The sequence below is a fragment of the Orcinus orca genome, chromosome 3 (assembly GCF_937001465.1).
Source record: "Orcinus orca chromosome 3, mOrcOrc1.1, whole genome shotgun sequence".
Classification (NCBI taxonomy): Eukaryota; Metazoa; Chordata; class Mammalia; order Artiodactyla; family Delphinidae; genus Orcinus; species Orcinus orca.
This window is the reverse complement of record NC_064561.1, coordinates 116,917,725-116,929,910: the sequence shown is the minus strand read 5'-3', so window position 1 is coordinate 116,929,910 and position 12,186 is coordinate 116,917,725.

Here is a 12,186-nt window from a genome sequence, read left to right as displayed (position 1 = left end):
ATATGGGAAGATGTGAAAATATCTAATATACATGGATTGGATTTCCAGGAAAAGAAAAGAGAACAGAGAAAAAAAGTATTTAAAGCCATAATGTCTGAGGACCTTCTGAAATTAATGAATGATATTTACCCACAGTTCTAAGAGCAGCAAAACCTAAGCAAAAACATAACCACAGAGTATGTTTTGAACCAAAGATAATAAGAATATCTTAAAAACAGCTAGAAACAAAAAAAGACACATTACAATCAGATATAATAATAAATATGATGATCAGCTTTTTACAAGAAACACTGGAAATGATAAGATAATGGAAGGACATATTTTTTCTTTCTTCCAGTTTTATTGAGATATAACTTACATGCAGCACTATGTAAGATAAAGTGTACTGCTAAGGATTTGACTTATATACATAATGAAATGATTATCACAATAAGTTTAGTGAGCATGCACTATCTCATATAGACACAAAATTTAAAAACAGAAAAATTTATTTTTCCTTGTGATGAAAACTCTTAGGATTTACTCTCTCAACAACTTCCATACAACATACATACAACATACATACATACAGCAGTGTTAACTATATTGACCATACTGCACATTACATTCCCAGTACTTATTCATCTTATAACTGGAAGTTTGTACCCTCTGACTGCCTCCTTCCATTTTCCCCCTCCCCCTGCCTCTTGCTTCTTGCAACCACAAACCTGATCCCTATTTTCCTGAGTCTGTTCATTTGTTTGCTTTTGAAGTATAATTGATATACAACACTATAAAATAATAACCTAGATTCTCCACCTAGAGTAAAGGAAAACTCTGAAAGACTGAATAATGATATGGAGAGTTTTTGTCTGTTTGTTTAAAAGTTTCAGACTTGTACCACAAGAAATTTTAAATGAAGTTCTTCAGGTTAAAGAAAAATAATGCCAGGTGAAGAATAAATTTACACCTCTATTTAAAAAAAGAATAACAAAGAGGGTAAAAGTGTGGACTAAATTAAAGTGTATTTGAAAATATATTGTACAGTCCCTTGATATCCACAAGGGATTGGTTCAGGATCCCCCATGGATACCAAAATCTGATGGTGCTTAAATTCCTTATATAAAATGGTATAATATTTGCATATAACCTAGGCACTTACTCTGGTATGTTTTAAATAATCTTTAGATTACTTACCTAATACAATGTGAATAGTTTTTAATGCAATGTAAATGCTATGTAAATAGTTGCCTTCTCCCAGAATATTCACGTTTTGCTTTATGGAACTTTCTGACAATTTTTTTGAATATTTTCCATTTGAGGTCAGTTGAATTCTGGAATGCAGAATCCACAGACATGAAGGATCAACTGTAAAGCTATTGACTGTTAAAAACACCAAATAACACCATATTGTAGAGTTCATAATTTAGAGTCAAAAGTAAATTTAAAAAGCCAAAAGAGGTTACTTGATTAACTCAAAAGAAGAATGAAAGGAGAAACAAACAAAAACCAATAAAGGGAGAAAATGTGAGGCAAATAGAAAACCAATTATGGGATGGTGGACCTAAGCACAACTATATTAGTAAGATATTTTTAAAACCATGGCATAGAACAAGACAAAGAAAAAACAATAAAAAATATGCATAAGACCTGAACAAGTACATCACAAAAGAAATACTTTAATAAAATAATTAGAAATGATAAACTTTTTATATATCAGAATGGCTAAAAATAAAAAGAATTATAAAATCAAATGCTGGCATGGATACAGTACAAATGGAATGTTTACACATTGCTTTTCAATTTATAAAGTTGTACAATAAATTTAGAGAACTGTGTGATATGCTCTAATAATTTTAAACTTACACATACAGTATGACATAAGAAATTTATTGCTTGTTATATAACCAAGAGAAATAAATGCATGGATTTACAAAACAAGTGAACAAAAATGAACACAAGAATGTTCATCTTGAATCACGATTTAGATATAACCCAAATGCAAATGGCCATTAACAGTGGAGTGTATAAAATGGAACATCACTTAGCAATAAAAATGACCAAACCACTGATGCACTGAGCAACATAGATAAATCTTAACTACAGTGTGTTCTTCAAAAGAAGCCAGACATAAAAGAGAACATACTGTGTATGTATGTATGTATATGTATAAATATATACAAATTCAAGAATAGATAGAATGCATCTATGGTGAAAAATCTATTGTGAAAGGTCTATGGCAAAAAAAGTAAAAAACTTTGGTAGGAAGATTGGAAATGGGCACAAGGGAATTGTCTGTGGTAATAGAAATGTTTTACACATTCATTTACTGTTTTACATGGATCTCTATAAATGAAAATACTTATCAAGTGGTATACTTAAAATTGTAAAATAATTTAGCCATGAAAATAAAACTGTCACTGTTTTGTGAATGTTCATTATATTTCATGCTTTACTTCTTTTTTCAATGTTCCTTCCACCTCATCCTCCACCTCCCTGCCATATTTATCTATTGACTTCATAACCATCTCTCAAGATCCAGATATCTTTTATATGTTGTTTTCTGTCATTCCCATGAAGAGTCTCCCATAACAATATGTGCTACTTTAATAAATTCAACACAGCTTCCAATTATTTTATTGCTTTTTGTTCTTCATAGAAGAATCACCTTTAATCTATTTCACATATGCATTTAGTATTTTTTAAATTATTAGTCTTCCTTAGTAGAATGTAATTTCTATGAATAAATCATTTTTTTCTGTTTTACTGATAACTGTATTTCTAATGCCTGTAACAGAGACTGATGCATAATAAATGCTTACTTAATATTTACTGCCTGAATAAATGATCCACAACATAGATTTTGCTAAATGTCATAATGAAAGTTAGGAATGGGTATAGAGTTGCCAGATAAAATACAGGACAACCAGTTAAGTTCAAATTTCAGCTAAAGCAGATAATACATTTTTAGTATAAGTATGTCCCAATTATTGCACAGGACATATTTGTATTTTTTAAAATTATATATTTGAAAGTCAAAATTAATTGGATGTCCTGGGTTTTTGTTTTATAAATGTGGAAACGCTAAATAAATATCACTGGTGAGCTGAATAGCTTGTTACTCAGCATCAGGGTTGTTATGGTTGACATTAATGATATTCAAAATACATGAATTCTATAGAAAATTAATATGCCCTTTATCTTTGCATGACAGAATACGATCTAATGGGCAAGCAACTTGTTTTACTTTTTTTTTTTAATTGAATGTTTGGGTATTTAATGCAAATTTTCATCAGGAAACCTGAAATAACAGAGACCTGGGACTTCATGAAGTTCTACCAAGCAGCAAGTTTATGACTGCACCTGCACACACGCACACACACATGCGTGCACACACACACAGTCTGTATATGTTGCAAAATTTAGTTAGAAAATTGCTCTTGTAAATCTGGAAGCAAGATTGTGGATACAGTAATCTTTACCTTCATCTAAACATTTGTGTCAATCTTATCAACCAGAAAAATCTAATGGCTTTGTTCAACGAGATTGTTTTCGGTCATTTTACAATGAATATGATTACTGATCATCATTATCAGGTGATAGAAGGGAATGCACTGAATTATATAATATCCAGCTACATTATATAATAATAATACATATTTAAGTAAAATTCAGGATCTGTTTTACCAGATTTGGAAGAAATGCCCTATTGGTCACAGATAAGTTATCTTTGCATATATTTATCTTCTTAAGTTAAGAAATAAATTTCTGTCAACTTAATAATCAAATTTTTTGTTTTATAGTGTGAAGTAAAAAGGAAAACAGTAATTTCTATACAATTACACAAACTCATATAGACCTTATAAGTTGAGAGTGGAACCTTGATGGAATATGCTTCTGGGTACTATCTTAATTTAATTTTATAATGTGCTTCTGCTTGTAGTTAAATAGAAAAATATATTTAAAATACATTCTCATCTATCTAGACTTTTTTTCCCACTCCTGAACAGAAGCTCCAAAGCAAAAATATTTGTAAAATACAAGAAGTTAATTAGCTATAGACTTTCACTTTATTAACTGTTTGGCTCTAGGTATAAAGGTAAAACATTTCATTTGTTTAATTTAATTCACCATGTTTGAATATTCGGGACAACCTTAAGGCTAAATTTTGAATTTGGAGTAATTTGGAATATATTTTTTGTCCATTTATTATACTGGGAGCGTCCTACATTTGACCTATATCTAGACATTGCTTTTCAAATACCCAAAACGATAAATATTTATACTTTAACTCTCTGTGCTATAGATTTGCAATGCCATGTGTTGCTAAAGATCACCAATAAATAGTGAAAGGAGTTATTCACTTGATGGAGAATTAATATGTGAAAAGGAATATAGTAAATAAATATGAGGCACGATATTGGATTAAATGCTCTCTAAACTAGTATCTAAATTTAATCAGTTGATACAAAATGACAGAACACAAAAAGTTAAATGGTAATAGTACAAAGCAAATTAATTATTACCAATTTTAATGTCACATACAAGATATATTTCTATCTAGTAAATACGTAATTTATTTAAGTAGTCCATCCAAATGAAATATAAGGTAAAAAGTTAACTATGATCAACATATAGCTTGAAAATTACTGTTGATATAAACTTATCAGCTCAAACTGACATGTAGTAAATTATTGATTCTAAATTTTCATCTATTATTATTCCTTGTGTTCTATAAATTAGAGCTATCCAATCCATAAGAGTTATTATCAATGAGCAGTTTTCTAATAATATATTCGATTACTTATTTTTTGATCACTTAAAAATTAAATTATCAAAAATCATACAATATTACATTAGCTTCCTAATATATAATTGTAAATATAGGAAAAATGAAACCAAAGAACATCAACATAAAGAGGTTAAATCAAATTTATCAATATAGCAAATGGTCTTATAATTCATTAGGTTCTAAGAGCAAGGTAATTCAACCATAGTTAAACTAGAAAATCAGTGAGGAAAACAATGTATTACAAACAGAAACATCTTATGAGAAAAAGGTGACTTTGAATTTGTCCTTAGGAAATGCTTATATTTCAAAGGAACATGTTAGTGTAGTGTGTGGTCTTTTGTTTATTCAAATGTTGTAATTTTATCCTATAACTCCTATAGAGATAATTACAGACAAGTTCAGTATTATTAGATATTTATAATCCCTCAGTAATTATCTAATCTCTTGTTTTTTCTATCCCCAGATAACTGCTTCACAGCTCAGCAGAATTTTTAATCACTTCCTCATAATAACAAAACAATTTGAACACAAGATAATATTGCCTGTAGAGTAAAATCTGGAGTCACAAATGATAAAAACATAATATGAATCCATTAAATGATTGTGGTTCAGTCATTCTTCTTAGTCTAGCTTAGTTATATCCACTCTTATTTCAGATTTCACTTTCAAAGGGGCACTCAACCTTAAAAATCATACTATATTCCATTATTGATTTCTTCAGACATTCAAAAACACATAATCAATGTGTGCTTAGTACTGAATATTTCAGAAGATGAGATAGGAGAATAAAAAAGAAAGGAAGACATAGTTACAAACTTCAGTGAGTTTATAAGTAATGTACAACCTAAAGCCATGGAAGTACCTTAAGGACTCTAAATAAAAATATACATACCTTGTCACAAAATATGTTGTTCATGGGCTGTAAATTGATATAAATCATTCTGAAAATACTTGTCATGATACTTGAACCCTTTTATATCATATGACCTATAAATTATACCAATATGAAACTATTCAAAATCAGATTTGTAGCAAAAGTGTACAAACAAAATATTTATCACAACCTTGTTTAATAAAGAAGAAATAGGAGTCAGTCTATAACAACATGCAAAAAATATGGATGAATAGAATGACTGTAGGAAAAAGATGTAATAAATATGAGAGTATATATTTATGATTCCATTTACAGGAAGATCATAAACTGGCAAAACTAATTTATATTAACATAAGTCAGAACAGTGGTTACTATTTGTGGAAGAAAGAATTTACTGGGAAGAAGCAAAAATAAGCTTTTGAATGCTGGAACTGTTCTAAATCTTGATCTGTTTGGTGGTTACTCAAATGTTTGCAAATGTAAATATTCATTGAACTGACATGTAAAATTTGTGCATTTTAGCATTATTCAATATAACCAAAATTTGGGAGCAACCTAAATATCCATTGACAGATGTACGGATTTTAAAAATATGGTATATAATGTGACAGAATATTATGCAGCCTTAAAAAAGAAATCCTGCAATAGGCAACAACATAGATAAGCCTTGAGTACATTACGCTAAATGAAATAAATCAATCACAGAAGAAAAAATGCTACATAACTCAAATTTATATGAGGTATCTAAAACAGTCAAACTCAAAGAAGCAAAGAATAGAAGCATAGTTGCCAGGGCTGAGGGAGAGGGAAATGGGGGATTGCTAATATGTGGGTATGAAATTTCAGTTATGCAAGATGAAAAGGTTCTTGAGATCTGCTATACAACATTGTGCCCATAGATCAAAACACTGTATTGAATGCTTACAAATCTGTTGAGAAGGAAGATCTCATGCTAAGTGTTCTTACCACAATAAATTTTTAAAATTTAAATTTTATTGCATCAATATTGTTTTTCAATTAGATAAATTTAAAACTAAGTATCACCTCAAAAGTTTGGAAACATACTTGGCTAGGCTTATTTTTCTTATCAGTACTTCTTCATTTTCTAACACAATAATATCACTAAAATACACGTTGCTAAAATGAATTGATGCATGGTTAATTCTAGGTACTGAATAATTTTCATTTAAAAACAAGATGGTTATTAAATACCATATTAAATTACATCAGTTACAGAAATAAAAATAAAGTTACCTAGGATTACAAAATTTAAGCTGCCTTCATTCTAAAGGCCACTAAATATAGGAAAAAATCAAGATGTTTTGAAAGCTAATATGAGTCTTCTGTCGAGGATTTATTTTAAATTACATTTGATGAAACTGGGATATATACTATATGAGGGATAAAAAGACAACAGCATATAGAAGAGAAAGGAATCTGTGTGAAAATTTGTACAAAAATTATATAGAATGGCTGTTTCACATAGGTAATTGAAGGGATTTATTTTTATTGAAAAAGACCATAGTGAGCTACTAGAATCTTATCAGGGACATAGAATCCAAAGATTGTCAGTTTATCTCCTTGTCTCCTTCCTTCCTCCCTCCTTCCTTCCCTCCCTGCCTTCCTTCCATCCTTCCCTTTCTTTTTCCTCTCCTTCCCTCCCTCTTTATACCCTCCATTCCCTCCTCCTCCTTCTCTCTATAAATTTCTAAATCTGAGGCTATGGAAGGCAAGTATGACTTGGAGACATTGTAGGTTCACTTCCAGACCACTACAATAAAGCAAATATTGCAATACAGCTAAGTCAAACAAATTTTTTAATTTCCCAGTGTATATACAATTTATGTTTACAGTACTGTTGTCTATTGAGTGTCCAATAGCATTACATCTAAAAAATGTGCATACTTTAATTTAAAATACTTTACTGCCAAAAATGCTAACCATCATCTGAGCTTTCAGCAAACTTAATCTTTTTGCTAGTGGAGGGTCTTGCTTCAGTGTTGATGACTGCTGACTCAACAGGGTGGTGGTTGCTGAAGGTTGGGGTGGCTGTGGCGATTTCTGAAAAATAAGACAACAGTGAAATTTGCTGCATTGATTGACACTTCCTTTTATGAATTATTTCTCTGTAGAATGCAATGCTGTTTGATAGCATTTTACTTACAGGTTTACTTACTTTTCAATGATGTTTATGTAATATAAATTCTTTGTTGTCATTTCAACAATCTTCATAGCATCCTCACAGGAGTAGACTTCATCTCAAGAAATTGCTTTCTTTGCTAGTCCATAATAAGCAACTTCTCATCTGTTAAAATTTGATCATGAGATTACAGCAATTCAATCACATCTTCTAATTCTATTTCCCTTGCTACTTCTACCACATCTGCAGGTACTTTCTCCACTGAAGTCTTAAACCCCTCGATGTCATCCATGAGGGTTAAAATTAACTTCTTCCAAAACTTTGTTAATGTTGACATTTTAACCTCTTTCCTGAATCACAAATGTTCTTAATGGCATCTAGAATGGTGAATCCTTTCCATAAGGTTTTCAATTTACTTTGCCCAGGACCATCAGAGGAATCACTATCTATGATAGCTAGCCTTGTGAAATATTTTTCTTAAACAATAAGACTGGAAACTCAAAATTACTCCTTAATCCATGGGCTGCAGAATGGATGATGTTTTAGTGAACATGAAAACCACATTTATCTTATTTTACATCTCCATTAGAGCTCTTGGGTGACTGGGTACATTGTCAATGAGTGGTGATATTTTGAAAAGAATCTTTTTTTCTGAGCAATAGGTCTCAATAGTGGGCTTATAATATTCAGTAAACTGTGTTATAAACAGATGTGCTGTCATCCAAGCTTTGTTGTTCCATATATAGAACACAGGCATAATTCTTAGGGGCCCTAGGATTTTGAGAATGGTAAATGGGCACTGGATTCAACTTCAAGTCACCAGCTGCATTAGCCCCTAACAAGAGAGTCAGCCTGTCCTTTGAACTGTTGAAACCAGGCACTGACTTCTCTCTAGCTAAGAAAGATCTAGATGCCATCTTCTTCCAATAGAAGGCTGTTATGCCTATATTAAAAATCTGTTGGGAATTCCCTGGGGTGGTCCAGTGGTTAGAACTCCACTCTTCCACTGCAGGGGGACTGGGTTCGATCTCTGGTCGGGGAACTAAGATCCCGCATGCCACGCGGCGAGACAGAAAAAAAAAATCTGTTGTTTAGTGTAGTCACCTTCATTCATTATCTTACCTAGAGCTTCTGGATAACTTACTGCAGTTTCTATATCGGCACTTGTTGCTTCACCTTGCACTTTTAAGTTATGGAGATGCCTTCTTTCCTTCAATGTCATGAACCAACCGCTGCTAGTTCAAACTTTTCTTCTACAGCTTCTTCACCTCTCTGGATTAGGTTTTGATTTAAGGGAATGTTGTGGCTGGTTTGATCTTCTATCCAGACCACTAAAACTTTCTCCATATCAACAATGAGGAAGCTTCACTTTCTTATCATTCATGGGTTCACTGGAGTAGCACTTTTAATTTCCTTCAAGAAACTTTTCCTTTGCATTCACAACTTGGCTAACCAGAGCAAGAGGCCCCACTTATGGCTTATCTCGGTTTTTCAACACGCCTTCCTCACTATGCTTAATCATTTCTAGCTTTTGATTAAAAGTGCAATACATGAGACTCTTCCTTTCACTTGAACACTTAGAGGTCATTGTAGGGTCATTAATTGGCCTAATTTAATATTGTTATGTCTCAGGGAACAGGGAGGTCCCAGGAGATGGAGAGAGATAGAGGAATGGCTGGTCAGTGAAGTAGTCAGAACACACACACTTATTAAGTTCACCATCTTATAAGGGTGTGGTTCATGCCACCTCAAAACAATTACAATAGTAACATCAAAGATCACTGACCACAGATTGCCATAGTAAATATAGTAATAATGAAAAACTTTGAAATATTTTGAGAATTACCAAAATGTGACACAGAGACATGAAATGAGCACATGCTGTTGGAAAAATGGCACCAACACACTGCTTGATTCAGGGTCGCCACAAACCTTCAATTTGTAAAAAACACAGTATCTGTGAAGCACAGTAAAGCAAAGTGCAATAATATGAGGTATGCCTATAGTTGTGCAGTGTCTAATTTTTTCTGCTTCAACAAACTATGTCTCTTAGTAAGACAAATCTAGTAAATAATATTACTCATATAAAGTATCATGTTCATTATATACAAACTATCTTTGATTCATGGTGTATTTTGAGCCCAAACATATTATCTGACATTCACATGTTGAATTTGATTCTATATTTTTCTCCAATGGAAAAAAATCAATGTAAACCTTAGAAATTTATAAAATTTTTTAAAACATTTATTTTGTCACTTACATTTCAGCAGATTCAGTAATCACAAATGTAACTTTTAGGAACTTTCAAATACTCATGAATATACTGAAGGTTGACCTCACTCAAAGAATTGTGAGTCGATATATGTTTGTGTCTGTGTGTGTGTGATCAAATCTGTACGGACATATATGTTTGTATACATTTGTATACATATGATAGAGGAAACATAACAAATAATTTTCCAATTATATTAGAAAGGGTGAAAGAATAGATACATAAGGAATAAAATCCTTTTAAAAAATATGTATGTTTGACTTATAAAAAGATGACTGTGTTATATATTCAACTGAAAACTTTAATACTGTAAATTTTTTAAGTTTGTACTCATTTATTTTTAATAAGTATAATTCAAAATCATTTTTGCATTAAATTTAAAGTATCAATTAAAAAAGATTAAAATTTCACTCATCTTGATTTTAAGTAGTTTCATTCCAAAACTTTAAAAAATCTACACTTACTTGTATATGTTATTTCTACCCATCATTTAATCACAAATTATTCTTCAATTAAAAAAACTTCTTCTGTTTATTCCTTATATGGGCAGAATGGAGCCTGTCTTTCTCATCACCAAGTCTCCAAGCCATATCATAGGCCTCATACATGTTGCTCATTAATGATTTATTGAATTAACAAATGGAAAGCTAAATGTAGGTAGTCTTGACTTCAAAGAGCAAATCACCGAAGAACAATATTTACATTATTTTACAGTTTCTGACACAGAAGTAAATCTACCAAATAAAGCAATTATTTCTCACACTTATAAGAAAATCTACCAAGTAAAACAATGTATATAATCATGAAGTAAGCAGCCTAGGTAACTTTTAATATATTGTATGTGATTACTAGAGATTGCTGAAGAGAAAGTTTGTGTATTAAATATCTCCATGAAAGACTTTATAAAGCAGTGATGACTACTTGTAAGAAATCTGCATATAAAAATTACCCTTACAAACACACTTTTTCTCATTCATGAATTCTAGTATTGACATGATTGACTTTTAGATGTCAATGAATCAAAAGATGAAAACTAAAATTCTGCTGAGTACAAAACATTTTATGGATACACAGGTTTTATTTGTCAGCACACTGCATTCATCTCAACTAATAAGGTGACATTATTGTACTGAATTTCTATAATGTGTGGGGCATTGTGTAATGGTTATAACCATTTGGAAATTTCTGAAGCTTATCTTCTGTAGTCCATTAACATTTGAGGCTTATATGGGAAAGAGGAAGGTATAATTCAAGGGAGTCCTTGTTAGTTGTATTAGTCAGGGTTCTCCAGAGAAACAGAACCAATAAAACATGCACCTAGAAAGAGATTTACTGTAAGAAATTGGCTCACACAATTATGGAGGCTGACAAGTCCAACCAGCCAGCAAGGTGAAGACCCAGAAAGAGCCGACGTTCTAGTTAGAAGGCCAAGCAGACAAGAAGATCTGATATTTCAGATGAAGTCCAAAGGTAGTCTTCTGGAGAATTACCTCCTACTTGGGGAAGGATTGGTCATTCTGTTCAATTCAGGTTTCAAATGATTGGATAAGGCACACTTACATTAAGGAGGGCAATTTGCTTTACTCTACTCATTAAAATGTTCATGTTATACAAAAACTCTCTCACAAAAACACCCAGAATAATAATCGACCAAATATCTGGACATGTTCTGTCCAGTTAAGTTAGCAAATAGATTAACCATCACACTAGTCAGAAAGGGAAAATACAAAAATAACCTGTCCAGTTTGGTCTGAGTTATTGTGGAAACTGAACAAAGAAGGCATCAGTAAGCCCAAAGGGCTCAGATGTCAGGGTCTGTATTTCTAGATCTTGGGAAGATGATTTGAGGGATCTTTAGAAATATCCAGACAATGGTTACTGAACCTGAGTGTATTTATAATATAAACTCCAAAGTCACATGGTTGTCACAATATAACATAAAAAGCATGTGACATAATCCCATACCCCATCATAGGGGAAATACTCAACAAACTAGAAATACAAGACTACATCCTCATCCTGATAAAGAACATATATAAAATGAGCACAACTAACTTTATATACTTAATGGTTAAAAGCTGATAGCTTTTCTCCTAAGATCAAGAACATAACAAGGTTTTCTGTTC